Raw genomic sequence first — 4,059 nt, forward strand, 5'->3', positions numbered from 1 at the left:
AGAGAGAGAGACTCAAGTTAGTAAAATCAGGAATGAAAGTGGAGAAGTGACAACAGACACCACAGAAATACAAAAAAAATTAAGAAAATACTATAAGCAACTATATGCCAACAAATTTGACAATCTAGAAGAAATGTACAATTTTCTAGAAGCATACAACCTTCCAAAGCTAACTCAAGAAGAAATGGAAAATCTGAATAGACTGATTACCACCAAGGAAATTGTATCAGTAATCAACAAGCTCCCAAACAAACAAAAGCCCTGGACCAGATGGCTTCACAAGTGAATTTTACCAAATATTCAAAAAAAGAATTATCACCTATTCTACTCAAAGTATTCCAAAAAATCCAGAAGGAGGGAAGGCTTCCAAAGTGCTTCTATGAGGCCACTATCACCCTGATCCCCAAATCAGACAAAGACATTACAAAAAAAGAAAACTACAAGCTGATGTCCCTGATGAACATAGATGCAAAAATTCTGAACAAAATATTAGCAAACAGAATTCAGCAATATATTAAGAAGATCATACACCATGATCAGCTGGGGTTCATCCCTGGTATGCAAGGTTAATTCAATATCCGCAAATCAATTAATGTGATACACCACATCAACAAAATGAAAATTAAAAATCATATGGTTATATCATTAGATGCAGAAAAAGCATTTGACAAAACTCAGCAGCCATTTATGATAAAAACTCTTAGCAAAGTGGGAATAGAGAGATCATATCTCGACATAATAAAGACCATATATGATAAACCCACAGCTAACATCATACTCAATGGAGAAAAGCTAAAACCATCCTTCTTAAGATCAGGAACATGATAAGGCTATCCACTTTCTCCACTTTTATTCAGCATAGTTCTGGAAGTTCTAGCCACAGCAATCAGACAAGAAAAAGAAATAAAAGGCATCTAAATTGGTAAGGAGGAAGTAAAACTGTCATTATATGCCGATGACATGATACTATACATAGAGAACCCCAAAGACTCCACCAAAAAACTATTGGAACTGATAGAGGAATTCAGTAAGGTAGAAGGATACAAACTCAATATTCAAAATCAGTTGCATTTGTATACACCAATAACAAACTATTAGAAGGAGAAATTAAGAAAACACTCCCATTTACAGTTGCTTCAAGAGCTATAAAATACTTAGAAATAAATTTAACCAAAGAAGTAAAAGACCTGTACTCAGAAAATTATAAGACACTGAAGAGAGAAATTAAAGAAGATACNTCAGTGTGCCTCTGGGCAGGTGAGAGCAGAAACAGCATTGACTTTGTAAAAACTACCAACCACACCCCTTGGCCCCACTCATCTAGAACTGCATCACCAGGGTCACTCTGGGTACCAGGCAGCCAGCTCTGCCCCCACAAGATGCAGAGGAGTTTTTGTACAGCAGAGAACAACCTGGAGATAGCTTGGTGGACTTTGGCCAAGACTGGCACTGGGTTGTTGTTGTTTTTTTGGATGTTTTGGGGGTTTCTTTTTGTTTTGGTTGTTTTGGGTTTTCTATTTCATTATCATTTGTAGTTTTTTATATGTGTGTGTGTGTGTGTGTGTGTGTGTATCCATATATATAGGTGTGTAGACATATATATTTTTTTCTTTTCTCCCTTCTCGCTCCCTTCTTTTCTTCTTTCTTTTCCCTGCTCTACTTTTCCTCCTTCTTTCCATTTTTCTGCAATTTTTGTTGTTTTTTTGTTCTGGTGTTGCCGTTTTGTCTGCCGTGTTTCTTTTGGTTTTTTGTATTTTTAATATTCCTGTGTATGTTGAGTGTTTGTTGATGGTTGTTCTTTCATGTGAGAGTATCTGGTTTCTTTTGGTGACTGTTGTGGTTGTGCTTGTTGATCTGTTTTGCTCTAAAATAGCTCTGCAGCATGGCCCAGCCAAAGAGGCACAAGAATCATTACACCCAGAGGCCAACTTTAGACCACACCAGAACATTACCAGATTTGACCTACAAGAGTCATGCCCAAAGGGAAATCTCTATAGGCACAAAAGCCCATAGGGGCCAAGCCTCATCTGAGGGTTCAACCCTCACACAGCAGCTCATACACTGTGGACATAGCCAATCCTCACAGCTAGTCAGCCTGGGAGTCAATTCCACCTACTGACAAGTCAAAAGCAATCAGAGCTCAAATTCAATAGGAGAAAACACACAACACAAGGAACACCTCTGGTACACATGCACAGCAGAATAGGGAGACTGAGCAATTCAAATATAAAGGACACATACCACATAAGTCCACCCAGAAAAAACTGAGAGACCGAGGGGAACCTAATACATCAAAGCAAACACAAAGAGTAAGCCAAAATGGGGAAACAAAGAAACACATCCCAAATAAAAGAACAGAAGAAACCTCCTGAATCACTGGAACTAGAGGAAATAAAGGCAACCAACCTATTGGAGACAGAGTTCAGAACACTGATGATTAGAATGTTCAAGGAAATCAGTGAAAATATAAAGGAGGATAGAGAAATCATGAAAAACAACCAGCTAGAACTAAAGAATACAATTACTGAATTAAATAACAAACTCGATGGAATTACTAGCAGATTGGATGAAGCAGAGGATTGAATCAGTGACTTAGAAGACAAGATAGCAGAGATCATCCAAGTGGAACAACAAAAAGGAAAAAGAATAAAAAACACTGAAAATAGTTTAAGAGAGCTGGGTAACAACATCAAGCACAACACCATGCACATCACAGGAATACCAGAAAGGAGAAGAGAGGGAGCAAGGGATNTTATTAACACAGAACTGAGTTATCAGCATACTCACAATGAAACCAATGTTAACACCTCACTTTAATTATTTTATATTTATTTGCAGTTATTTTTGAACTTGGAGATGACCTCTCTTCTAGCTGTAGCAGTTCACTGTTCAATCCTAACTCAGTGGCTAACACAACAGGTAATAAATACCACCTGCTCTCACCCCATATCCTGCCCTCACATCTTACTTCTCCCTCACATCTCTGAAACTGTGGAATTTCCAGAGTTGAGTCCATGGCTAAAGCCCATGAGAGAGCGTGAATCTGAAAAGATTCTTAAAAGTAATACCAGCAACAAAACAGAGTAACAAAGCTTAGCTTTTTCTTTTAACAATACACATAGAATAAAACTGCCTTCATACGTGTACCATACATGAATCTTATGACAGGAACATGTCAGATTTCATGCTGAGCAAGAAGTCCATGCTGTGGGCTCTGGGAAGCATCCAGTACTTGCTGGGTCCTCAGCAAATGGGTCGAGGGAGACTGTCTCTCTTTTACAGGTGACTGGCCTGGCATGGATGACCAAGTCATGTCAGCTAGACATGGCTGACAATGCTTTTGATGATCAGTATGAGGGCTGTACTGAAGAAATGGAGAAGAAAGCACCCCGGCTGTTAAAAAAAGAACTGGAAGTGAATAAAAATTTTAAAAATGAATGGGACATGGCAAAGATAAAATGGAAGCAAATACAGAACAAAAATTATCCAAAACAATTCAATGATTTCCATGGCACAGCTCTAGTGGCCTATACTGGGAAAATTGCAACAGAATTTAACAAAGCTGTAAGGGAATTCCATCAGAATTCACATAATTTTCAGTTCAAAGCCTTCCATTATTATTTGACAAGAGCTCTTCAGCTTCTCAGTACAGGGAAATGTTACACAGTCTATAGAGGTTGTGACACCAAACTTCATGACAATGGGAAAGGAAAAATACGTTTTGGCCAAATTGCCTCATCGTCTTTGGCTATGTCTGTACCATTAAGGTTTCTAGGAGAAAATGGAACCCTGTTTATCATCAAGACCTGCATGGGTGTTAATATTCAAGAATTTACTATGCATCCAGCTGAAGAGGAAGTGCTAATTCCAGGCTACGAGGTGTATCAGGAAGTCACCATGCAAAACTCAGATAAAAAATACAACGAAATTTTACTTGAAAGTCCCACAAAACTTAAGAGTAATGTCAATTGCTTCTATAGTTCCACTAACAATTTAAACAATTTCAACAGCTCAGGTGAGCATGGGTCTGTGTTCCAGGTGGGAGTGGTGGGGCCATCA

The 4,059-nt window shown here is 38.4% G+C and overlaps 1 long non-coding RNA gene across 1 annotated transcript in view; it reads left to right on the forward strand.

Annotated features, from left to right (window-relative positions):
* Positions 1 to 3,993, forward strand: part of LOC109386319 (uncharacterized) — a 26,472-nt gene extending 22,479 nt beyond the window's left edge. The window contains exons 2-3 of the long non-coding RNA XR_002124770.1: positions 2,839 to 2,919; positions 3,283 to 3,993. This is a non-coding gene — a long non-coding RNA (uncharacterized LOC109386319). The remainder of the gene's footprint in view (positions 1 to 2,838; positions 2,920 to 3,282) is intronic.
* The last annotated feature ends 66 nt before the right edge of the window (positions 3,994 to 4,059 follow it).

Source organism: Hipposideros armiger, unplaced genomic scaffold, assembly GCF_001890085.2.
Source record: "Hipposideros armiger isolate ML-2016 unplaced genomic scaffold, ASM189008v1 scaffold_132, whole genome shotgun sequence".
Lineage (NCBI taxonomy): Eukaryota > Metazoa > Chordata > Mammalia > Chiroptera > Hipposideridae > Hipposideros > Hipposideros armiger.